This window comes from Dermochelys coriacea, chromosome 2 (assembly GCF_009764565.3).
Source record: "Dermochelys coriacea isolate rDerCor1 chromosome 2, rDerCor1.pri.v4, whole genome shotgun sequence".
Taxonomy (NCBI): domain Eukaryota; kingdom Metazoa; phylum Chordata; order Testudines; family Dermochelyidae; genus Dermochelys; species Dermochelys coriacea.
In genome coordinates this window covers 112,135,935-112,163,419 of record NC_050069.1, presented here as the reverse complement: position 1 = coordinate 112,163,419, position 27,485 = coordinate 112,135,935, and the positions used below count along the sequence as shown (strand labels likewise).

The window sequence follows — 27,485 nt, the reverse complement described above, 5'->3', positions numbered from 1 at the left end:
TAAGTAGGCCAGGGAGGGCACCGTGTGAGTATGGAAGGCAGACAGATATGCAGAGGGATTTCTGTACACTGGGCAGGTTGGCTGCATGCTGGCGCCTTAGCACAGTTCTACCTAAACATACTGTTTACTCTGGCACTGGGGAGTGCTGAAGTTCACACACGCTGAATTAAGTCGCAGTGCTCAGGGCACCACTGCCCTTTGCCTGTGGAGTTCAGGTCCTGCGCAGTACGGAGAATAAGGGCAGTGTTCGTTTTCTAACAGGGATTCAAGTCATGATTAACTGTCACTTTCGTGCTGTATACAAATCAACTATTGCACTGAGGTTATGTTTTAAACTGAGCAATCCAATAATGCTGATGTTTCACAATTCTGTATTGTGGAACAAGTCTGTCAGATCGCATTTAAACAAATGAAGCCATGTTGAATTTCAATGAGAGTAAAGAAGAATCTAAAATAGTTAAGCTGATAGTCTGACAGGTTTGAGGTGAAGGATGATCCAGTGGCTGAAGCAGAGGACTTAGAATCAGTAGATCTGAGGTTCGATCTTTGGCCTGCAACAGATTTTTCACCTTGGGGAAGATACTTAAATCTATCTATGCCTCAGCTTCTCCATGTGTAAAATAGAGAACATGATACTTGCATCACGTCGGTGTTGTCAGCTTACTTTCATACTTTTTGTATGAGCACTTTATGATTCTCAGTTGAAAGGTGCCATAGAAGTGCAAAATATTATTGATTTATTTTGCAGTCTTCTAATGGCTGGGTAGACATTCCTTTGAAATCTCCAAAGGAAAGTGTGTGGGGAAGGGGAGGGAGAGGACTGCTCCTGGGTACAGTAATTCTACTTATACAGAATTGTAATAGAGGTTCCTCACAATTTCATTTTGCTTCAGATTTTACTACGAAAATGGAGTTTTATAATAGAACTGACTGACAAATCCTGCACTTTCATGTTGCAAATAGTACCATAATTATTGAACAAACACAAAGGTTTGTATATTGTACCTCCAATCTGCTAAGGTAAGTGAGAGTTAAAGGACTGGTGCCCTGAGAGCTCACCCAGCTAATGGATCAGGGTTTTTACAGACAGAAGGGGTATGCTGTAGTCAGAGTTGTAAATCTGTAGTGACAGATGTTGGTTCTATATTTGTCAATGACCTGCTTGGCATGCATGCAGTTCATTCTACCAACAATAATGGAAACATGGTGTGAGCTAGAGAGGGGGGAAATAAAGCTGTGGTTAAAATGAAGGTACACATTGAAAAATGTTGTTTTAGTTTAAAATATTTTCCCCACCTGAATTACTTAACTATTTTTTTTAAACAAGAATCCTGTGTTTGAATAGGTATGACATGCCTTCAGTTGCCTTTTGTTCCCTCTCCCTCACCTTTCTGTTGAGCACCAGACATCTGTCAAAACTATGGTAATGGCTTTCTCCTGATTTGAAAGGACGCTTGGTATTTGTCAGACTTTCCCCTGGTTACCACTTTCCTGTAGTTGTACTGTATCTGTCCCTACAGGGCAAGAGTTAGGTGCCATGTTGTAAAAGAACCTCATTATCTTAAGCTACGCCTACAGTATGAGCTAGGAGTGTGAGTTCTTTGCTCGCGTACATATGCTTGTGCTAGCTCTCATTGAACTAGCATGAGTATAAATAGCAGTGTGTAGCTGCCGTAGCACAGGGAGCAGCAGTGGAGGGACAGCTTAGCTGTGCTGTGTACATAGGCCCACTCTTTTGAGATGGGTTTGTACACAGCATGGCTAAGCTGTGCCTCTGCTGCTTATGCTACACCAGCTACACACTATTTATACGCACAGGAGCTCGATGCAAGCCCCTGCTCCTGTGACGGTGAGTGTGTGGCTGGGAACCACACCCCTAGCTTGTAGTCTTTGAGGTAGCTGTAATGTTAGTTGTTAGTGGATGGGAGGTAGGGCGGAGGAGGATTCCGTGCAAAGAGAAATAGTTTGGAGGAGAGGATGCTCAAAACTTTAAGACACACTAGTATGGCCAAGTAGTGCCATCAATGGAAGGTCTCCACTAACCTTGCTCATGATTATTGTACCTTCCTTTGCCTTTCCTCCTTCAGAACAAAATCCTAAACTACTTTGCAAATAAAAAAGGAGTACTTGTGGCACCTTAGAGACAAACAAATTTATTTGAGCATAAGCTTTTGTGAGCTACAGCTCACTTCATCGGATGCATTCAGTGGAAAATACAGTGGGGAGATTTATACACACACACAGAGAACATGAAACAATGGGTTTTATCATACACATTGTAAGGAGAGTGATCACTTAAGATGAGCTATTACCAGCAGGAAGTGGGGGGGAGGAGGAAGAAAACCTTTTGTGGTGATAATCAAGGTGGGCCATTTCCAGCAGTTAACAAGAAAGTCTGCGGAACAGTGGGGGGTGGGGGCATTGCTGGCACATGATGATATATGCCATCATGTACCAGCAATGCCCCTCTGTCATGTACATTGGTCAAACTGGACGGTCTCTACGTAAAAGAATAAATGGACACAAATCAGATGTCAAGAATTATAACATTCAAAAACCAGTTGGAGAACACTTCACTTCAATCTCTCTGGTCACCCGATTACAGACCTAAAAGTGGCAATACTTCAACAAAAAAACTTCAAAAACAGACTCCAACGAGAGACTGCTGAATTGGAATTAATTTGCAAACTGGATACAATTAACTTAGGCTTGAATAGAGACTGGGAGTGGATGGGTCATTACATAAAGTAAAACTATTTCCCCATGTTATTTATCCCCCACCCCACCCCCCACTGTTCCTCAGACATTCTGGTTAACTGCTGGAAATGGCCCACCTTGATTATCACCACAAAAGGTTTTCCTCCTTTCCCCCCCCTCCTTCCTGCTGGTAATAGCTAATCTTAAGTGAACACTCTCCTTACAGTGTGTATGATAAAACCCATTGTTTCATGTTTTCTGTGTGTGTATATAAATCTCCCCACTGTATTTTCCACCGAATGCATCCGATGAAGTGAGCTGTAGCTCACGAAAGCTTATGCTCAAATAAATTTGTTAGTCTCTAAGGTGCCATAAGTACTCCTTTTCTTTTTTGCGAATACAGACTAACACGGCTGCTACTCTGAAACCTAAACTACTTTGACTTGATACCAGCTGTTCCCTTGTCTTTCCAACCAGCAAGGCTCACTGAGGATGGGGAAATGCTATGCACGATTATTTTGAAATCCAATAACATCCAGCTGTGAATTGCATGAAAAATGCTGTGAAGCTTTTGGTTCTGTTTTGACAGTCCTTGGCTACTGAAAATTCTTCCTCTCTGCCCACAGTCCACTAAAACCAAGTCAAATCCACATACACTTTCTCCCAGTTTTTCAGCATTAGGTGACCACAGTCATTTCTTGGTCGCAGGCAGGATACAGGTTGTCAGCCTCACTGAGGGGAAAGATGTTCCAGAATCTTCCTTGGTGGTTGGTTCCATTCTTCCCTGTTTCCATTCGCTGGTGGATCTGTTTGGAGTCTGTGGGTATAACTAGCAGCAACGGGACAAAGTTAAGGGCCCAGCTACATGCAAGCTGATTATTTTGGAGGAACATTGTGATGTTGCACTCTATATGATTTTATGAAAATATGCTAATAAGTGTGAATATAATGTAATTGGAATATGCTTCCTACAAAAGATCTCTTGTAAGATATCATTACAAAGCTTATAATCTATTGTGTGTCGTCATCCCATTTGTATAAACGTATCACTCTTGTATCTGAAACTAGAAATATGAAATATAACTCTGAGGGCCTATTGTAATTATACAAAGTGAGGGTCATTAATGGTGGTTTGGAATCTTGATGGCTCCCATTAACCAGGACAATTGACTGTAGATGGCTCTGTTTACTTGTAAGTCTTCCTGTATACCTGTGGGCTGTATACCTGTGGGTAATGAAGTCTTACAGAGACATGTGAACTGGAATCCATCTTTAACCCAGTGCTTTTCCATTTAGAAGGAGGGAACCCAGAGAGGGACAAAGGATTCCTGCCTTGTTCAAAAGATATATAAGGGCGTGGAACAGAACAAAAGAGGCTGCAGTCATGAGACATCCCCTAGCTACCACCTGAGCTGGCACAAGGGCTGTACCGGGGAAAGAATTGTGCCCAGACTAGGAAGGAGTCCAGTCTGTGATAGAAGCTTATTGAAACATCTCTGAGGGTGAGATTTTATTTGTATTCAGGTTTCTTACTGTATTAGGCTTAGACTTGCGTGTTTTGTTTTTATTTTGCTTGGTAATTCACTTTGTTCTGTCTATTATTACTTGGAACCATTTAAATCCTACTTTTTGTATTTAATAAAATCACTTTTTACTTATTAATTAACCCAGAGTATGTATTAATACTTGGGGGGAAAACAGCTGTGCATATCTCTCTATCAGTGTTATAGAGGGCGAACAATTTGAGTTTATCTTGTATAAGCTTTATACAGGGTAAAATGGATTTATTTGGGGTTTGGACCCCATTGGGAGCTGGGCATCTGAGTGTTGGAGACAGGAACGCTTCTTAAGCTGTTTTCAGTTAAGCCTGCAAGTTTTGGGGGACATTGTTCAGTCCTGGGTCTGGGTTTGTAGCAGGCTAGTGTATCTCGCTCAAACCAGGCAGGGCACTGAAGTCCCAAGCTGCCAGGGAAAACGGGCTCAGAGGTAGTCTCGGCACATCGGTTAGCAGTCCCAAGGGGATTACTGATCCAACCTGTCACAGTATTATAATATGCTAACCTCTGTGTCTTGTTATAATACCGATTGGTCTGGCCTTGGTGGATGAGACCAAAGTGGGTTTGGCTAAAACAGAGTTTGGTCCCATCTGTAAAGGCAAGATGAACTTTCATTATACGACTGTTGGGGAACTGCTATGCTACAATATGATCCCCTGGATCAGTCATAACAAATGGAAAATGTAGGTTAGAAAAACTTTTGAAAAGTATGATGTTGTTTTTTGGGAAGAGACTGTGCCTCTGTATTTGTGCAGTGCCTAGCCAATGCTGCGATCCTGAATGACGCACAAACACAATATACTTAATAATCAGTTAAACTCTGGAATAGTCTCCTATGGAAGTGATATAAAGCTCAATCACTGAAATAATTTACAACTAGACTGGACAAAGCTCTGGATAATATGGTGTAGATGAACTAGTAGTTCTTTTCTAGCTATAGTCCCCATGATATTCAGCCATAATGGATGAGCATATTAGCTGGATGTTTCTGCTGAAGTGATCAGCAGTGAAATAATTAATAATTTGGGCAACTGAATTATAACTAGGCTTCAGAGTTAATCCCACAATGACATCAACTGCAGGCAGTTCAGAGGGTTAGGGCTATTGTTTCCAGCTTTAATTCAGACCCCGGAAAGCAACATGACAGGTACATTATATTTGGAAGGTGAAACTCTTCCAAGTTTACATTCTCTGAAAGGCAATGGAAACATCAGAGAAATGCTGAACTTGTTTTCTGGCCTTCAAACCTCGATTCTCACTGTCAAAACTCACAGATAAGAATGAAAATGGTCATTTCAAGAACCATCTGCTAAAAGGGTAAGGACTTGATCCTGCAACTAATTAATTTATTAATTTACATGTAGTGCAGTTATGTCTAGGAGCCTTGTTGTGGACAGGACCCCACTGTGCTAGGTGATGTACAAACCCAATACAAAAGATGGTTACTGCCCCCAAGGTCTTAAAATCTAAGTAATCAGCCTTAATCTACCTTTCAGAGTAGCAGCCGTGTTAGTCTGTATTCGCAAAAAGAAAAGCAGTACTTGTGGCACCTTAGAGACTAACAAATTTATTAGAGCATAAGCTTTTGTGAGCTACAGCTCACTGTCTGAAAACAGCTACTGCACTATGCACATTAGCTAATGTTATGAATATTTCCCCCTGTGCATTTCATTCTGTAGTAGGTATTGAACACCTGCATGTACTCTGAGTCTTGGATTACAGACAGTTACATTTTAGTGGGCAGAGCAGGTCAAATTAACCGTGAATAATATTTGTTATGAATTTTGGCATTTTTATTAAATAAATTATTTGCTAACACATTTTTCATTATTCAACAATCTCCATAGATCGATGAATAGAACATAGCAAATAATTTGTTAGATTGATTTTTCTGGCCAAGTACTGAATAATTATTTATGCATTGCTTTTTTTCCCCTTATATAACAAATTTATGAATAGTGCTTGCTAATATACTAATATTGTTCACTATAGAAATGGTAGAGATAATATGCTATTCAATTCATAGGGATTTTACATATTATTACTTAGTGCTTTGAGTATGTAGTTGTATTTTTCATTTTCAAAGTATGTTACAAATAGTAACTGATGAAGATTTATAACTCTGTGAGGAAAGCGAGTAGTGTTGCCCCTTCTCTGACACCAGTGTTGACTCTCTGCCTAGTAGTAGCAGAATTCTCGGGCATTGCTGGATGGTTTCTTATGAAGGAGAAATCAGTGATGTGGGGTCTGATGTATTGCAAATATAACTTGCTCTCTTTATGCATATGTACCATTCCTGAAACACGGCTGTCAAATAGCACACCCTTTTTTAGGCAATCCCTTGTTTAGACAATCTGTGCATCCAGTACCCTGTGTTTCCAGGGAGCCACTTTGCCTGAAGAAACAACTCTAATCAGCAGTGGTGCAAGTAGAAATAATTTCTTGCAGGTACTGCACTATTGGGAGGGACAAAAGGGGGGGGCCCATGATCCTCCATGTGACTCCTCCCCACGTGATCCTCCATGTGACTCCTCCCCACCCTGCCCTCAGCCCGGGGCCCCCATGCTCTCTCTATCCCCTCTGACACCCCCCTTACCTGTCTAAAATTTTACAACTGCATCTGTTTGGGCCTCCGGTGCCACCTGTACTTCCACGTGTCATTGAGGATCCAGCAGCACCCCAAATTGAAAACTTCTTAAATGTCCTTCTGCAAGCTCCCCACTTTCCCTTAACACACTATCAGTGCCTCCCTTTTGTCCAAACTAAGCTTCTGCCATCTTACCTTTACCTAAGGTCTTCACTACCAACGTTAAAGCGCTGCCGCAGCAGCACTTTAACATGGCTGTGTAGTGCTCTCCCGGCACTGTAAATAAACCACCCCCATGAGGGGCGCAGCTCCCAGCGCTGGTGCACTGTCTACACTGCCACTTTACAGCGCAGAAACTTGCATTGCTCCAGGGGGTGTTTTTTCACACCCCGAGTGAGACAGTTTCAGCGCTGTAAAGTGGCAGTGTAGACAAGGCCTAAGTATTGCTCTCCGCCAGGCACTAAGAAAGCAAAGATGTTGTGCCATCTGGGCTTGATGGAAAAGAGGCATAGAACTGTTTGTGCCATGTGCATTTTGATAGAACTGCAACCCAAATTGTTTTATTATTTTCCTCAGCATGACATACAGGAGGGCAATCGAAATCAGCCTGGCAGAACGTGCATGAGAACTGTCTCTGGACAGATAAGTAATTGATGAAAATCACATTCTCTGATCTCTTGGGGCCAAATCCTCTTCCCATTGAAATCAAAAGAAGTTTTGCTATTGAGTTCAATGGGAACAGGCTTTGACATTTGGAGAGGAAAGAACAAAACCACTCAAGCAAGGGCTATGTTGCTTATACCACAGATTTCAAAGGCTGCTGACTCATGTGAGAAAGTCAGCAGACATCTGATCTTTGTCCATTGCAAGGGAGAAATCAGCAATCAATGAGGCTAGAACAGTCTTTGTACCATATCCAACTCTTAAATCCATCTGCAAAGGATCAAGGAAATATGAAGGCTCTAGATTACCTTAAAATCCTCAATCCCTTGATTAGAATGCTCCCATTAGTATATGTTCATAGTCCAGAGGCTGGAGCAGGACTCAAAAATACTGTTTAAGCACCTTCCGCCCTCCCACCCCATCCCTCTTGAGGACTCCTGACCAACTTAACAGCACAATACAGATGCTAACAAACTTAAACAAAACCTTTGTTTAAGTGTCCCTCCCAAATAAACCTTTGTTTAAGTTTGTTAGCATATGTATTGTGCTGTTAAACCCATATAAAGAATGAATGCCCTCCCTAGCGGCATTCTGCTTCTTTAAGGAGCAGAGTGCAGCTCCATCCCCCCTGGGTGGGGGGAGCCTCCCTAAGTCTTTCCAGTACCCCGTATCCACTAAAAATCTCTTGCTGGTACTGCGTACTGCAGCGTACCACCCTACTTGCACTCCTGCTAATCAGAGACCCAGGCTGAGAGTAAACTCTTCTGTTCACACAGCTACCTCACCACGTAGAACCTTGTTGAACCCAAACATCTCTCTATTAATAAGACTATGACATCCTATTGATTTTTGACCTTCTTGAGGCTAAAGGATTTAATCTGTTCATTGCTATCAATGGGCACCAAAGCAGGAAACTTGACTCTCCTGTGCTACTAGATTAACGCGCCAAATGTGAGTGAAAGAGCATGCCAGCGTTGTGGTGGTGTTGTGAATATCTAACTATGGGATACAGCTTCTATTCCATCAGTGGAATGTCTGTTGGGTTTCCATGCACTTTGCATCAAGTACACAGAGCCCACAGACCCAGGACTATGTCAGTGGGAGGGTTTTTCCTTTTTAAAAATATTTAGTTTTCTATACTGCCATTAAAAAAAAAAACCACTTAGACTATTTGACGATACTATGAAATGCACAGATGAAACCCACAGACAAGCAAATATGAAAGCATACTGGAGGACAGTTCTGTTTTGTGGCAACTTTCAAGGTTTCAAAATTTCTTTCTCCCCCCTCCCCCCACACACACACTGGAAAGAAGGCAAAACCTTTCAGTTGTTTTCCCCAAAACAGAATTATATCATAATGTCCATTTTTGGATCAAAACTTGTGTGTGTCTGCAGGTGGTTAGGGTTCTGGTCTGGGATGGGGGAGATCCATGTTCAAGTGCTTGCACTGCCTGATTCAGAGCAGAGTGTGCCTATTCCCTTTGTTCCTAGCAGATTAGACCAGGCAGCATTCACATACACCTCATCACGTGCTGCTACTCAGCAACAGAATCTGATTGATTTCAACCCTGGATAATGACCTCACTGTGGTGTTGCCAAGAAATCCTGTCCATAGGATAGATATGTCCACATAAACTTTGCACGCATTCCCATGTCAGCCCTCCATCTTAATTCCTGGCACTCCTTTTTGTTTCCACAGGTGTTTATGTGCATCTGGAAGTATTGTTCTAATAAAGGACAATTAATCTGGCAAAATTCCTTTTTCATGAACTTTCCACTTATGCCTTATAATGGAAAGTTCAGCTATTTCAGCAGCAAAAATTGGCTACATTTTGAATACAAAGTGACTTGTGTCCCCAGACTTTCTCATTAAAATTTTAAATTCACAAATAAAGTCACTGACTTACAGGACAAACGGTCACCTCGGTTCAAGCAGGACAAATATATTGTGTGTGTGTGTGTGTGGAGCTGGTCAGAAAATGGTAAATACTTTACATGAACATAGAAAGTAACAAAATATTTTCATTTTGTCCTAGAATTTGCTTTTTTAATTTAAAAAAAATTTTTCCCAGTTTTTGATTTTCATTAAAAGCCATTTTTCCTTGAAAAATATTTTGGAACATGTACTTTTTACTTGCTCTACTATGTGTGTATTTGACAGATTTTAAAAGGCGTTTGGACATCTAAAATGGCATTTAGATACCTAGACAAATGACTTAAGCCACTTTGATGCATAAAAGATAGGTGGATGCGCATTCTCTAGAAATGTTTCCTTGTGCTCCCAGAACCTAGCTGTCTAAGTGGTGTTAAATTGAGCACCCATATGATTTTTCATGTCTTTTGGCCACATGAGGAAATTTTTCTTCTCATCCTTGCGTCCATGGGACTTTCAAAGTGCATCCATGTAGTCCACGTATATGGAAAATTATAAATTCATTGCAACCTTAATTGTAATATCATTGGGAAGCCTCTATTTAACATAAATAGTATTTTTAACATCTCCTTTATAATTGGATAGCCAGCTTTAATCAGAAACAGTGTCTGAGGCAGACAGATGTTGTTATACCTTTGATGTTTGCAATGTTGTAGCCATGTTGGCCCCAGACCTGAAGAAGAGCTTGGTTTAGCTCAAAAGCTTAGTCCAGAAAAGGATATTACCTCACCCGCTTTGTGTCTCTGTTATGCCTTGATGCTGTCAACCTTCGTTTCAAATCTGTGACCCGTTTTGGGCTCACTAGTGAGTGTACCTTTTGCTGACTGCAACGGTTAGAGTAACTTTAGTTGCAGAATAGCTTCAGGAAATGTTTGTGGGGGTTTTTTTATCAGTCATATTGTTCCTGCTAATTACACTGGCCATATTAATGGCACAGACTGCTCATTTTCAGGCTCTGTTGGAAAGACTACCCAGAGAGGTGTATTCCTCTCAGTGCAGTGTCAGATGTCACCCTGTGGGATATTAAAACCAATTGAGATGGTGTTGAAAAATATTTTCTTTTTCTTTACAGTAACGCATGGAGCACTGATAGCATTAAAAAGAAATCCCATTGCTGAAGAAATGTTAATGCAAAAGCTGCCAAATGAGAGAGATTTTCTATAGTTCAATGTTAATGTAAGACTTTTGCCTTCACAGTACATGCTGTCCTCTAATAATGAACAGCTCTTAATGAGAGCAGAGAAATCAGTGTTTCATAACTATACTAAAGACAAACTTTGGAAGGGTTTTTTCTTGATTTAATTTGGTTTTAAAGTACAAACACTAATTGGCTTTAAATAAAACAAGAGAGAACCCTATAGATTTATGATATTTCTGAGCAACAAATCCAGATCTCAGGCAGTCAGAGAAACAGACTCTCTTTTTACGAGGTAATTATGATTTAGCATTTACTGTCTCCCTCTTGAGTCTGTGTGTTGCCTTTAAAGTAGCCTCTGGGATGAATGTCAAAAATGAGATTTACAGTCAAAGCTTTTCAACATGTAAACTGCCGGGTATGTATTATTTTTCTAAGGAATATTTCTTCTACATTTGTGGTGTTGGTTTTTTTCCCCCTGAAACAACACCTACAAATTATTCCTCATGAAAAAGTTGCTGCACCATCAGAAAATGATTATTTTTGGAAGTGCTCTTGAGGGTTCTTGTAGATGTAAATATTTCCCCAAACCTCATGGACTGCCATCTTTCAAGGCTCATTTCTTCCCATCATTTAGCAATCAGTTTCAGTTGATTAAACTTGATCTGCATAAAAGCTGGTAAGGGGCAGCTTCCATTTACTTCAGTGGGAGCTGAATCATGCCCTAAACACTGAAAGATGGTAGCTTATTGCATATATGCACACTACTCTATCCCTATCTAGCTCTCCTCTGAACAAGAGAAAGGGTGGCGGAGACCGCTGGTGAACTGGAAAGAGTTTGTTCTTTGTTTCAGAGAAATATGTTACCCTCAGGTCAACAGGAGGAAGGACTATCCTTTCACTTTTGCCATGGATTCCTTGTCTTTGCTGACAGTCTTTGTTTCATCCTTCTCCTCTGGATTTTTTGCTCCATCAGAACTGTAACTAGAGTGCCACACAAAAGGCTAGTCTACGCTGGCAATGCTAAAGCACTGCCACCACAGCACTTTAACATGGCATGTGTGGTCGCGGCAGAGCGGTGGGAGAGAGCTCTCCCAGTGCTCTAAAAACCCACCTCCACGAGGAGCGTAGCTCCCAGTGCTGGGGCACTGTCTACACTGGTGCGTTACAGCGCTGAAACTTGCTGCGCTCGGGGGGGGGGGCATTTTTTCACACCGCTGAGCGAGAAAGTTGCAGCGCTGTGAAGTGCCAGTGTAGACAACCCCACGTGTCCATTGCAATAGAGTTTCCAGGCCTTCCTGGGAACCAGAGCACAGACTGGCTTGCAGAGCTTGACAGATCTAGATGAAAAGCAATTTACATCATGCAAACGCATTAATTCCTATAGTGTAGGGTGTTTTTCATCTAGAGCAGAAGTTCTCAAACTTAACATCTCACCCACTTCTATCCCCCACCAAATTAGCCAGCACCTTCAGCAACCCAAGCCAATAGTACCAAACCCTCCCACAGCATCAGTCTTCTCTCAGCAAGCCTTGCCTTCCACCAATATTGCAGCCTTCACTCACCCCAGCGTCCCCTACCTTAGCACCAGCCCCATCTAGCAGAACCCACCCCGAAACCAGTACTCCAAGTTACGCTCCACTCCCCAATCCAGCCATGGTTTCTTGAAGTGATCCTAGAAGAGAATGATATGTGACTTCAAAAAATGGTGAGACTGGAGTCCTAGCAAGAAAGAAAGGCTAGTTAGATGTGAAGAAAGCTTGAGAACCTGTGCACCAAACACTTCAGAGAAAAATCAAAATGATAGTGAGAAAAAGAAAGTTTTAAGGTCTGATTTAAATAAAAGCAGAGAGACAGTAGGTTGGAAGGAGGGAATCCCAGAAATTGTGGATGAACTGAAAGAGTGACTGCCCCATTTGAGAAGAGCCATGCGGAGGTGGCCAAAATCAGAGGTGTATAACTGATACAATAGGCAAGATAAAGTGAATCAGAGGAGAACTTTGAAAACCAGGTGGGTTATTGTGAATGAGATACAAAGTTGAATTGGATAGCAAAGGTGACGGAGAAAGGGGTAAAAATGATATAATGCTGCTTCCTTGTGCAGAGGAGTAATTTAAATACACTACAGCATTCCTGAAACTTATGGAATAGTGATTTAAGGAGACCATAAAAGAAATAATTGCAATAGTAGAGACAAAGTGATTAATTTGTGAAAGTAACTAATCAGAAGCCAGAGTTAAAGTAAAGACAGACTTTTAAAAAAAATCTTTATTTGTTGCAAGAGAATAAAGACCAAATTTATAAATACAAAGGTAGTGGTTATATCAGAGACCAGGCTAAAATACTGGTATTTAGGGCTGCCATTTTCAGAACAATCCAAAATAAGAGGAAAGATTTTTGGAAAGCTTCCACCTGAGAAGCTCAACAACTCAACACAGCTCTGCACCAAGGGAGTGCCCTTGATAAGATTGTAATAAATGTGAACCGTGGAGCACATCAGTAGGGACAAGTAAGGTAATTCCTAACCTAACATGGGTTTCCAACAACACCTTGAAGGGAGGAGTCTACTTGAAGCAGAAAAGGAAGCTATAATGAAAGAGCTGAAAGGGCTCAAACTCATACTTGTCTAACTCCCAAGTCTAAATCAACATGACTAGGACCAAAGGAAGGCTAGTGACCTGTAGAATTTCTAGTAACTTCCGTGTCACAAGTTAGCTGTATAGACATGGAAGAAGTGGGAGGAAAAAACATTCAGGGTCCTGGATAACTGAAGATTTCTAGGCTTGGAAACTGCTATGGAGTTGAGATCTGTGTTAAAGGTAATGAAATTTAATGAAATCCAGCGTAGCATTAGAAATAAGTGCCCTGTGCCTCAAGTATGAGTGACAAGGTGGTGAGGTAATATCATTTATTGGACCAACTTCTGTTGGTGGAGAGAGACCAACCTTCAAGCCACACAGCTCTTCTTCTGGTTTGGGACAGGAACTCCCAGCCTCACGGCAAAATACCAGGTGGAACAAATTGTTTAGCATAAAACATAATGACAGTTTCAGAGTAGCAGCCGTGTTAGTCTGTATTCGCAAAAAGAAAAGGAGTACTTGTGGCACCTTAGAGACTAACAAATTTATTAGAGCATAAGCTTTCGTGAGCTACAGCTCACTTCATCCGATGAAGTGAGCTGTAGCTCATGAAAGCTTATGCTCTAATAAATTTGTTAGTCTCTAAGGTGCCACAAGTACTCCTTTTCTTTTAGCATAAACAGTTAGCACATACTGTAAGGGAACATTCAAGGTAGAGTAGCCCGTTAACACTTCTGCAGTCATAGGACAAAAGAGGGGGTTAGTGGATTACAGATTGTTGTAATAAACCATAAATCCAGTGTGTCTGTTCAGTCCATGATTTTTAGTGTCTAGCAGAGTTATAAATGTAAGCTTCCAGGTTTGTCTTTTGAAAGAGGGCAGGTTTCCTTTGAGGATGAGGACTGATAGGTCCTGGGACTGACATGGCTACAGCTGTACTGCATACAGCTATACTGCATACAATCTAAGGCCACGTCTACACTACCCACCGGATCCGTGGGTAGTGATCGATCTATCGGGGATCGATTTATCGCGTCTAGTGTAGACATGATAAATCGATCCCTGATCGCTCTGCTGTCGACTCTGGAACTCCACCAGGGCAAGAGGCAGAAGCGGAGCTGATGGGGGAGCAGCAGCCATTGATCCCGCGCTGCGAGGACGCTAAGTAAGTGATTCTAAATTGATCTAAGATACGTCAACTTCAGCTACGTATTCTGGTATATTCCTCAAAAGATGATATTTTGTAAAGTGTTTAAAGTATTATATTTTATATTAAAAATATACAAAAACACATTGAGAGGGGAGATTTTTTCTATTGAGGTTCTTCTTCAGCCCTCGCCTCCGTGGGATCTGAGCAGCTTCCAGAACTCTCTTAAACGGTGTGACTAACATCCATCACACATAGTTCTTTCTTTTTCCCTTCTGCTGCCTACCTGGGGAATCTGTGAGGTTTTTGTAAAATAAATATATTAGATGTATACTGTGTTATGTCTATTAGCAAAGACAGGGTCAAATGCATGTGCTTTGCACTTGAAACACAAGTGGTGATGTTTGCAGTTTTCTTAGATCCTGCAGGAATTTGTTCCACGGTCGCTGACTGTCCCCCAAGAAAATTTGGACTTCACAGGGCCTGAAAAACAAAATGCAATGAAAAGTTTTAAGTTATTAGTTTGCTGGTCATACCTAGGTTACATGAATCATTCAGCACTTATTTCTAAATTTATTTGCATGGTCTTTTTGAAAAATACTTCGTAAGTCATCTTTCATATCTTTGGCTATGTCTTCACTGCAAAAAAAAGATGTGAGGGTTGACCGCAGCTTAACTAACATGCACTAACTAAACCACTATAGAATCCTAGTAGAGATATACTGTGAGGTAAACAGACATGGTCAACCATGGGCAGGAGTAGAGTGTTGACCTTCACCTCATGATAAAATGATAGGTGTTTTGTCTCCACTAGCACTTTACGGCAGGATCGCTAACACACCTTTTTTTTTTCTTTTTTTTCTTTTTTTTGGTCAGTTTATCAAGACTTTGAAGTGTTCTGCACTATGAAGAGATAACTATAGCTATCTATCTATCTATATCTAGATAGATATAGATATAGCTAAAAAAGTACAAAGGAGTCAGTGAATGAAATATATAACTTATCAAAAAACACAAATAATGGCTATATTTTTAAAACCACAGCCAGATATTTTAACTAACTGCAGATAAAATCATTGTGAAGACAAAGCAGTGTATAGTTTTCATGTGAGTTAGTAGGTTGAGTTAAAGACTATAGGCTTCCCAGCCAGGAGTATTCAGTCACATTGCTATAAGGGTGTGCATGGCAGTACGGGAGGGGAGTAAATGTCAGGCCATCTGTTTCTCTAAAGAACTTTCTTGAGGTTTTGTGAAGAGTCAAAACCTATCTTGCCAATCCTTCATGAAGGTGAATGTGGAAGGGAGTGTCCATGAAGGGAAACTGAGAGGGGTAGTCAGTTTCTCTCTCTGTGTCTCTCTCTCACACCCCACTCGGGGTGATTTCTCTGGTGAATTACAGGAAGGGACAAAAATGTTGCTATATGCAATATAGGGAAGAGGGGGTTGACTTCATGACTTTGAATATGAATATCATCCAAATGTGAATATTAGCTTATTCTCCAGTAGTCCAGGAAAGGAGATATTGTACACAGAATGAGACGGAGAGAGATGTAACACTTGGTGACATCTACATAGCAGCAGCATTCATGACTGAAGTCAAACAATGAGGCATCTTGGAAGAAGAAGATAATGGAGAAGAAAAGAGAGTCAAAACTGAGTTAGTTCAGATAGGGTGGAAAGGGAAGGGATTTGAAGCCTCCCCCCAAAAATTAAAAAGGAAAGGTTAGAAATAACATTCAAAGAAACAGAAGCGAGTATTTAAAAGACACTGGCTTCTTCCTTGGGATTCTATAGAATAATAAAATGATCAGCACTAAAAGCTGCCCCAAGGTGGTGGTATGATGAAAAGGTCTGTGAGGTCCTGTAATCAGAGGAAAGGAGCAGGTCATTCATCATCCAGAGTAGGGCAATCTCAATATAAGACTTAGAATGTGATCCTTGACCAGTTTTATGCTGACTGGACCAAAGCAGGTAATCTTTAAAGTCATATACATAAATAAGCAAAGCGTAAACTGGAGTATGGCATATTTCATTACAACCAAGGCATGTGACCTGGTGTGGAACCATCATTGCACAGAGGTCAGTTCCACCAAAACAATTAGGTCAGGACAGTTCTTTGTAGTCAGTATCTCATGTTACTGTCTAGTAAACATGCTTTTGCAATATGACCTAATATGCTCTATTCAAAGGCTGTGTAAATTGCTTGGAATCTTCCGCCAGGCAGAATGCCAACAATGACGAGTGCACTGATTTCACTGTTACACTTTGAAAGACCGTTCATAATGAAAATCTCAATAACATTTTTTTTAAATGACTGTCTTGTAGACTATATATTTTAGGTTCCTTTAGACTCTTGATTTTTTTCTCCAGTCCAGAATAATTGGCTTTGTAGCCTTCCCAAGTCTGTCTGTCTGTCTATCTGTCCTTTCTCATATGCCAACAATTCTGTTGCATAGATAATTTATAAAATAGAGTAGACACTTTTTAATAATTAAGTAATAGATAATGGGAGGGTTTTTTTTCCAGTGATGTACAATGGCTTTGAAGTAGAACAGAGCCCTGTAAGGGTTACATGCCCATGTATTGTATTTAGAAAAAAAAATGAAGAAAGCTGCTAATCTTATAGCATATAATAACTACTTTAAGCTACTGAATGTTTCTCTTTATTTTGCAGTGAACGTACTTCATTGCAGTCACATGTATGCAGCAGTCCTGTGGCAAAGAGCCAGCTGGTTGCCCCAGACTAAATCATGTAGCATCAACACTGCCTTTTCTCTCCAAATTATAGGGCAAACAATAACAGGTAAAATTAGCCAAGGCACTAATTATACAGCACAAGTGTGTAAAGGATATAGAATGATAAATGGCAAATGCAGAATATGTTGTCATATCATGTAATCTCTCCTGCTGCAGAGCTGAAAAACAAAGAGAGAATGGTGCCTTGTTTGTCCAATGTACTCTACATCACAATTTAGAAATCCTTCCTAATTAAGATATTGCTAAATTTCCTTTGTTAACAAATTTTAACAATGTTAATTAGGCAGTTAGAATGATCATTGTTCATCTAACAAACAATTATGGTGATTTGCACTGTGGTTCTCTGAAACATAAGAGCATCCCAGAGCTTCTTGTCTTTTTACCCCCAGGCTTCTTAAGCTAAGGCAGGGCATCTGGGAATGCTAATGTAGTACGTAGCCACTCATTTAACAGGAGCGTTGCTGGAAAATTATGTCTGCTGTAACAGCATGTAACAGTTCAAAACAGCTGCAACTGTACGAGGATGATCTAGTCACAGACAGTGCTTGCTAAGGTCACTTAGGCTGTGTCTACACTAGAATTATTTTTAACTTCCCTTCATTTCACTACCTCTGGTCCATCTCTGTCAGTGGTAGGAACTGTGGGAGCGCTAGTGAAGATAGCATAGCCATTTTTGCTTTTTGCTCAGAAGCTACTGGTGAGGGTAGCAACTCAGTCAGGAAGTATCACAAAATGAACCCACAGTTCTCTTTGCAATGCTTGTACCGTGGTTGTACTATTTCTTTGCAACTAAAAGAAACTGGCTAAACCAAAGCAGAAAGTTAATGTCCTGTCTTTGGAGGGGGGCTTAGTTTAGGAATCGTTCTGCTGGTTTCAGATGGCAAGAACTCAATTAAATCTCCATGGTGAGAGGCCTGCAGAGATCAAAGTCTTACCTTGAGCAAGAACAGTGTTAAAACTATTTTTAAAACGCAGGGACAATCCCACTGCCACTTAAGGTAATGGCATTTCTGGCACTGACTGAATTCAGATGTAGAATTAGGCCCCAAATTAATTTTGAAAATAAATGTATTGGATGGATAAACATCTGTGCTGAGGAGACTGAACTGCCTGAAAACTGGATTGTAATTTACAATGCTCCAATAACTTTGCCTAGACTAGGATTATTTGAGAGCTCTCCTACTGTTGCAGTACTACTAGTGGTAGCCACAATTGGGAGCACTAGTATTTCTACAAGCAACCACAATATAAAATTTAATAATAGGCAGGATTCTGGCAACTACAAATCTAATTGTTGCCATGTTCTTTATAGTTGTTCTAAGCAAGACTAGATAACGAGGTGGTGAAAACATCCGTACGCTTGCCAACACTATGCTCCTAAGATTGGTATCTCACCAGTGGAGCAGCACTAGTGGCCATGCCTTGTGGAAGGTTTCCCAGCAAAGGTTAGGGTAGATCCAGCCACTGTGATACTTGTCATCCCAAAAGCCCTGATCATTGTGGTTGGTGTGTGAAATAAATGAAACTGTTCACTCTGTTGTTCTTTCTGTGCAAACCTTACTCAGAGAATCTAACTCGATGTAAACACAGTCCTGGTCTATGCTTAAAACTTAGGTTGAACTACATCATGAAAAATTCACACCCCTGAGAGATGTAGTTAAGCTAACCTAAGCTCCGGTAGAGGCACATAGCCAGTTTTTTTTGTTCAAATCATCAAGGTCAAAGCAAATTTTATAGTTCCATTGTCCACCTATAAACTAATACCTTAATTGCCATGTATGCTGCTTTATTTAAAGATGTGCGTGGTAAATCTAGGTGAAGAATGGGTGCACAGTACACATCACCAAATTCTAACTGTGGACTTGAAAAACATTACAGCTGTGGATCTGAAAGTATGTTTTCCATGTTGTCTGGGTTAGTGGACAGCATTGATATGATTAGATCATAAGGCTGTAGCTATTTGCTGTTCCTGATTAATCCCTCCTCTTACTGATTATTATTGACAAAATTGTAGTGTAAACTAACACTAACCTGCTTAGCTCTGCTAAGTTTCATGAATATAAATAAAAGAAAAGGAGTACTTATGGCACCTTAGAGACTAACAAATTTATTTGAGCATAAGCTTTCATGAGCTACAGCTTACTTCATCGGATGTAGCTCATGAAAGCTTACGCTCAAATAAATTTGTTAGTCTCTAAGGTGCCACAAGTACTCCTTTTCTTTTTGCGAATACAGACTAACACGGCTGCTACTCTGAAACCATGAATATAAATGTATCAGTCCATCAATCAAATTTACATTTATAAAATGCCCTTCATAGAAGGACCCGAGTATGCAGGGGACAATTCATATAAAGATATAAGTGTTAGTCTTGATTCAATGAAAAAATTACTCCAATATTTCACAATTTTCTGGTGGAGATTTTACATGGGAGATGAATTGGATGGGCCTGATTTTGTCTTTCCATTAGCCACTAATTTCTATTAATTTTGTGCAAATTTGAGAGCTGATGAAAGTGAAAGACTAATAGTACTGGTTGGTGTCAGAGTTTTTGCATGCTTCCCCTGCGCAGCTCTGTCAATGCATCTCATTCCTGGCCTGCAACTCCCTTCTGATGGTTGTAGATCTCTCTCTTGTGAAAGCTTCCAGTTGTTCTAAAATGAATAGTGGTTTTGTGTGAGGTTGTTGGCCAGAAGAAAGTAGGATAGGGCTGTTCATCTCTTTCTGTGTGTGACCGAGGTCGGAATTCAACACAGATCTTTAGAATAGAAAGGTATCTTTAGAAATAAAAGTTGGGAGCCTAGAGTTGGATTCCTAAAATCATGTTTAGATGTGTAAGTAGCTATTCAGGTGCTTCAGGGCCCATTTAAAAGTCTATTTGCTAAATCAATTTCACCTAACTTTAAGTACCCACATGTGAAAATTGTATGCACACTTGGTTATGTTTTTGAGTACGTTTTCATCATGGTGCACAGAAATTATATTATCCTTATATTATGGACTATTATTGTCAGATGTAGGTGTTTAAATCAAATGTGGTTTGAGCTCTACGGGCACAATGGACACTGTAAACTGATTTCCATTGTATACCTTTAAAACATGACCAAACCAATTTTTGTAACAATGTCAGTTCTGTTGGTGTGACTTTGCTGTATTCCACATTTCAGCAAGTGAGATTTCTTTTTTTCATAACCGAAAAACTTTTCACAACTTTTTTCATTCCTGCAAACAGGGACCATTACAAAGGAAATGCTGGCACCATGTTGACTGTGGTGGCATGGATGGGCTAAAATTCAAGAAATGCTTGCACTGAGGAGGTATCTGTTAGCCTGAGACATCACTGAGGTATTGCATGTCTGCCATATGGTGATGTTCACATAAATACTCCTGGAAGTACTGCTGCTGGAGCTCATTGTGTCTGGTACCATTGCACCTCCATGAAGTATAGTCTAGTGAATTGGATGTTCTGAGGAGCTGCAGAAGCTCAGCTGGCAGGTAAAGGCTAACTTATCATCCTGCCCTTTGGGTGGTCACTTCTACAGTATGCCCACCCAAGATGTTCAAAAATCATGAGTCAGGCTCACCATAAATCATGAGATTTGCTTTAAAATCATGAGATGATCTAAAAATAATAGATTAGGCGTTCTTTTTATTTGCCTTCTGCTTTTTGAGCCTTTAGGGTGTACTGGGTTCACATTTCTCCATAGCTATGAGGGCTAGAAAACTTATTTTTTCTTGAAGAATGAAGGTTGAGATCATCACATATCCACCTGACTCCAGGAGCTGGAGTTTTAAGGAAAACAATAATTATCATGAGAGTCATGACAAAATTGTGAGAATTGACAGCACTGCTTCTGTCATAATCAGTAGTAATCGATGTGGTGTACCTATAGTATCTCTCTGGCCATTGTGTCCTATTGAAAGCTTAAGCTAGGCCTCTCTCCATACATGAGGCCTTGGACGACATCAAAGAAAGTAAACTAGGGCAGAAAGGCTGCTGATTGTTTGGAAAGATGGGAGAAGCTGAGCCGGTGTGTGGCATGTTCACCCCTCTCTGACAATCTGTTAGTCCCTTCATGCACATACTATATGATTTGGAGCTCCATGATTCTGGGAGAAGGTGGAAAGAGAGGAAGAGGCAGGCATTTTCATGGCTTGCTCCCTTTTGACTGACTGACTGACAACCTACTAAAAAGTGAGGAAGTGAATGTTGCTAATGGTAACTATGTCTATCCCCCCTCATGGCTACACAGAGACCCCACGGGGTGGGAGCAAAAGTGCTGTAGCTATCAGGGCATGGCTATACTTGCAGATGTAGAGCGCTTTGAGTTAAACCAGCCTTTGTAGAGCGCAGTAGGGAAAGCAGTGTAGTTGTGTCACACTGACAGCTTCAAGCGCACTGGCGTGGCACATTAGCAGCTCTTGCAATGGCCTCAGAGAGCAGTGCATTGTGGTAGCTATCCCAGCATGCAAGTGGCTGCAACATGCTTTTCAAATGCGGTGGGGTGGGGTGGAGTGTGACAGGGAGTGTGTTGTGTGTATGTGGGGGGAAGAGAGTGGTTTTGGGCGGGCTGAGAGCATGTCAGCATGCTGTCTTGTAAGTTCAGACAATAGCAGAAAACCCCCTTCTCCCCAGCCTCTCTCTCTCTCACACACACAGCATTCCACGCTAATGGTTGCTTTGTCCCGGAGCAGATAAGCAACTGGCTGTCAGAAACGGATCTTTTCAAAGGGCATAGCCGCATTTCCTGCAGCGATTCCAAAACAATGAGAAGGGTGGCCACTTGACTTAAGGGGATTATGGGATCTTTCTGGAGGCTGATCGGAGAGCAGTAATACAACACTTCATTCACACTGACGCTTGGGCGTTTCGGCCAACGCACAACAAGCATTAATCTTCTTGCTGAGGTGGAGTATCAGGAGCGTTCTAGCTGTGGGGTCAGAGCGCTCTACGTGCCTTGCCAGTGTGTACAGGTAAAGAGCTAGGGCACCTGGGGCTGCTTTAATGTCACAAGTGTAGCCAAGCCCTCAGGCTCTACAATTAGTGGTGGTTATAACCTCTACCTCTTCCCTTCACCTTGCCACACCTCCATCTCATGGAGAATAGACTGACTGGCTCTTCATGATTTGAAACCTACAGAGATTCCTTATTGCTTTTTTCCTATCACAAGGATGTTCCTGTGGTTTTGGAGAGTATAGAGTATAAGATTTATTTCACTATTTTGGAGGATTGAGAGAAACTCCAATTTCCCTCCTTGGGGTGACACATCCACTCCCTTTTGTCCACACTCTTGACATAACATAAATGTGCATTAAACTGAGGTGCATTTACGCATGTTATGCTAAATGAAGTCTGTTGTATCGCAGTATTTGGATACTACAGCAATTGGCACTATATTTAAATACTATCGGTGATAGAAAAATTGGCTAGGTAGCTTCCTAGATGAACAGAAACATCCTGAGACCATCAATATCACTTACGGCAGCATTGTGAATGGCTGTCATGCAGTATCACACAAACATCTCGCCAATATTAATTGGGATTAGTTGTTTCTGTTAGAACCAACTAGTCATCCAGAGAATGAGGTAAAACTATTGGTCCAAATAACTACTGCACAACACGGCATTTTGTGATAACTCTTTGATTCTTGGTTGATTCCCAGATGGGGTATAAATAAGGAAACTGTGGGGAAAAGGTAGGCTTTAGAGCTGTTTTACAGAGACATGTTGAGAAATGATAGAGAAAATTCCAGCAAACATGAGAGATTTGTTTTCTTAAGCAGCTGTAGATAAACTATAATGTAAGGAATGTAAATGAGCCATTTGCCATATGTAGAGCGATCTACCTCTCTGTCTGAAGTAAATCCTTTCATCAGTGGCAAGGGTACCTAGTGCACAGAAAAGGCATTGTTTTATGTTATATTTAAGTCTAGATACATAAATAAATCAACTTTGAAATACAAGAACCAGACCCGAAACACACAATCATGTTATTTCCTCTCCTGTTTTCTTCTCTCTCTTATCTCTGAGGGCTTCTATTTGTGAAAACACTTGGGGCAATCTTGTTGACTGAAATATTGGTATTTTATATTGCTATGAATTTATGAGGGGATAATTAGCTCCTTATTCCTCCCAAGTGATGCTCCTTCTCTTTTCTTTCTACTTTCCTCTATTCCATCTCTCTGCTATCTTCCTTTCCCTGCCCTGCTTCCCCCTTTTTGCCACTATTTTTATCTCCACAGACCCCACAGTTGCTTCTCTCCCTTCTTTATACCTGTCTACTTCTCAGCTTGCAGTATTGCTTTCACTCACTACTTCTCACCTCTGCCTTAGCTTCCCTTGATATCCCGTTCCCAGTCTGCTTCTTCTCTTCCTCTGTTTCTGTATCTGTCTTTCTTTTCTTTTCCCTTTCTGCTCTTTCATCTTCCTTCTGGTCATTCTTGTTTTTAAGATCTCAAAGGCCACCTGCCTCCTCAGAGTGGATGATCACTTTAGGAAGCCCCCTACTTAGCTTTATGGATGATGGGCTTCCTGCATCAGCCCAAAGGTACAGATAATATTAGGCATTCCAAAGACAGAAAATTAAAACACAGCATGCAAATATTCAATCTACAGTATTATTATGCAAATGGTCACCTAGTGGCTCATATTATCAAGAAAATCTTCCTGCACCATCACAGTTTTCTTCCACCTTTAAAATCTTGGTCACTGCCTAGTTTTCAATTGTAAAGCAATTTGTTAAGCAACAGAAATATTCCTAATAACTCTGTACTCTAAATGATACACACCTGTGTCATTTCTCAGTCCAGTTTTCAAACTTATTGCCTAAAGTAAGGAATCCGACTCTAAATTTGAATGCTCAAATAGTCATTTAGGCACTCAAATGCCCATTTTAAGCACCTAAATACCAATCTGAGCACTCAAATATGTAAATAGGCACCCTCACATAGGTGATCAAATTTAAAATTTTGTTCCATATCATTTAGTGCAATTACATTACAGTTCTGTCAGATCTCTTGCCAGACTTACGGGTGTCGAAATATCATTTTGCCTGTGAAGCATTGCTACTTCAGGAACCCACTTAATGCATGGAATTTATTACTTAGACAAGCACTGGGGAGTATATCCTACTACTAAATTTTCTATGCTACCCAGCTATCTGAAGAGGATCCATTTGCTCTTTAGAGTGTGTCACCAGCGGGATGCCCACAGAAAGCATCAAAAATATTGCTGGCCAGGTAAGAGTGATTGGGAAGTTTATCTAGAGAGGCAATCTAGGGTTTTTCTTCACTGCAAAACTAACTTGAATTATAACTGAGGTGTTGCCCCAACTCGAGTCCCATCTTCACATAAGTGAGTGCCTGTCACTTGAGTGTGGTGATACTTGTAACTCGAGTTGTCTGTGCCATCAGAGGCTATAGGCTACAACTCAAGTGAGCACAATTTTTCAGCTGCTAACACAGCCACTTTGTAGTGTGGACAAAGGCTAGTATCACTCAAGTACCAGTAGTACTTCAATGCCTTCCCACAATTCCTCCTGCATGCCCAGAAAGGACAGATAAGTTCTTCCAAAACATACTGGAAAGCATTCATAGGGTGTTGCAGCTGACTGCAGTGCAAAGAACCATGGGATGTGCCCCCAGGAGTCTTAGCATCACTCATGAGTGAGTACAGTGCCAGTGTAAACAAAGTAGCTTGAGAGTTATTTGACAGTTTAGCCTCTCTCACTTGAGCTAGGCTAACTTGAGGAGCAACTTGAATGTAAGGGGAGGTCTACACTTAAATGCTACACTGGTGCAGCTGCGCTGCTGTAGCACTTCAGTGAAGACACTACCTGCGGCCACAGGAGGGCATAAGTACTCTCTGGTACATACCTCTGTGAGAGTCAGTAGCTAAGTCAACAGGAGAAGCCCTCACATCAACATAGCACTATCTATATGGGCTTTGGTTAGTATAATTACATCTCTCAGAGGTGTGGATTTATCACATCCCTGAGTGACGTCGATATACTGATGTAAGTTTATAGTGTAGACCTGGCCTAAATAACTCAAGTTGACTTTGCCGTGAACACATACCCACGTTGACCTCACTAGAATGAGGCACATGCATAGGTATGTTCATCAATCAGGGTCTGAAGATGCCCTCTCTCTGGACACCTCCTAATTACACCTTTTTTTATGTGACCTTTACTTAAATGGGACTACTTGTGCTTGAATTTAGGCACATGCTAAGAACCTTGGTGAATCAAGGACTTGGAGAAGAGTGGTGTTAGGAGGTCCCTGCTCCTCCACTCCCTGGGGGGAAAAAAAATAAAGTTAGCTCTGGCCTAGACTATCACTACATTCACTTTAAGAAATATTTGTTTTGTTTGCTGGACTTGCTGGAATTACATTGTAAAATTCCATAAAACTGGCAAATACTTCTGGTACACATGCAAGGCAAAAGTGTATCCAAGAAAGGCAGAATAAGAGAACCCTGTCAGAAAAAAAGCCTTAAGTGAACATGCAGCTACCATTTGCAACTTAAGGGCAAAAGAGCCATCGGCTTGTGAGAGAACTCCAAAGGAAGCTATAAAATGCATGTGTCAGTAGCACATTTAGTAAAACATTATCGAAAGCTCTTGCTGAATTACTTACAATAATAGGGAAATATGCAGGTATTTGTGCTTGAAAGCAATCATATTCTTTGTTTCACAGCTTAATGGAACTCGCATCCCAAGTACCCAATGGACCAATTTAAATCACAATAAGGAGCTGACTTTCAGCTCACAAAACAAGGAAATAGACAGTTATGGCTTAAATCTGCTGTGACACCCTGACTTTAACTGAGACTGCTGTGCCAATAAACCGAAGTGCGATTTAAAGCCTGCCCTTGTCAACCAGGAGTGTTAGACATCACTGTGAAATTCCAGGTTTTGGGGGGGTTAATTGCACAACTCTTTGCTTTGCTTTAACAAGCTGTTTGTAGCTGAAGAGCTGTGATTTCCTTTGTTTCTTTTGTTGGGCCCAAGGTAGTTTAAGGGGGAACATTAGCCATTTAATTATGAGTGTAGAAGTGAAGACTGCTGTTGAAATTAGACACTAGAAACTTTGTGTAAAATGTGATCTTTTAAATCCACAGATGCAAGACCACAGTGTCTCCTGCAAGAGCCTGTCCAGACATGTCTATTATATGAAGTATTACATAGTATTATTTTTAGCTCACAGGTCATTTCATGGTGTTAGGATGGAAAAGAGAGCTCAGTGGGGTGGAGGAGAAGCTGAGGACGGAGGGATGGAAGCAGAAGTCTAAGTGGGTGAGAAATGGGAGAAAAAGTAGTGAGCCTGGGAACCTTAGGAATGGGAGGTCAAAGTGCTGGGAAGGCCTAGATGAAATGTACAGCCTGGGGCTCTGCTATGACCATTCGTCAGATAGGGAGACCAAAACTGAACATAGTATCCTAGATGAGGGCATATAATTAATTCATATAATAGAGCTACAGTATTTTTCTATATTCTTCACCATCCCATTCCTTACACAACTGAATGTTTTTATTTCTTTGTTTGTTCTTTTTTACCGCTACTGCACATTAAGGCGAGGTTTTCACTGAGGGTTGATCTTCACTGGGAATTTATGTCAGCATAGCTACCTCTCTCAGGGTGTGAAAAATCCACCCCCTGAGAGACATAGCTCTCTCAACCCTAATCCCCTGTATAAACAAAGCAAGGTTGGGGAACGAATTCTTCTGTTGACCTCACTAGAGCCTCACAAGGAGATGGATTATCTAGGCTGATTTCTACAGTAGGGGAGGACAAACTACGGCCCGCAGGCCGGATCTGTCCCATCAAGGCTTTTAATCTGGCCCGCGGGATTGCCAGCCCCGTGGCATAGCAGGGTTAAGGCAGGCTCCCTGCCTGCCCGTCCTGGCCTCGCACTGCTCCCAGAAGCGGCTGGCACCATGTCCCTGTGGCCCGGGGTGGGGGGGGCAGAGGGCTCCGTGCGCTGCCCTCTCCTGGAGGTACCGTCCTCCGCAGCTTCCATTGGCTGGGAATGGGGAACTGCGGCCAATGGGAGCTGTGGGGGTGGTACCCACAGGCGAGGGTTGCGTGCGGTGGAACCGCCTGCCTCACCCCACCCCCAGGAGCCACTGCTGGATGATGGTAGCTGGTTCCGGGAGTGGTGCAGGGGCCAGGGCAGGCAGGGAGCCTGCCTTAGCCCTGCTGTGCCATGGGGTTCGAAATCCCACGGGCCGGATTAAAAGCCCTGACAGGCTGGATCCGGCCTGCGGGGGGTGTAGTTTGCTCTCCCCTGGCTTAAGATCATACTTAGTCCCATTGACTTCGGAGAGACTTAAACATAGTAGTCTAGTCAAGGGCAAACATGGGTAAATGGAGTTTACCTACTTCTCATTTGGGGAATATAGAATTTAGGTTCGTTTATCCACTTTTTT

The 27,485-nt window shown here is 41.4% G+C and overlaps 1 long non-coding RNA gene across 2 annotated transcripts in view; it reads left to right on the top strand.

The window, feature by feature from the left end:
• The window catches only part of LOC122458760, a 41,854-nt gene extending 14,910 nt beyond the window's left edge, over positions 1-26,944 (top strand). Inside the window, exons 2-5 of one of the 2 annotated variants that reach the window (XR_006278996.1) lie at positions 16,974-17,102; positions 20,289-20,551; positions 24,212-24,294; positions 26,177-26,944. This is a non-coding gene — a long non-coding RNA (uncharacterized LOC122458760). Of the gene's footprint in view, positions 1-16,973; positions 17,103-20,288; positions 20,552-24,211; positions 24,295-25,752; positions 26,020-26,176 lie in introns of those variants that run through there. The other variant, XR_006278995.1, reaches the window with a different exon arrangement.
• Positions 26,945-27,485: the final 541 nt, after the last annotated feature.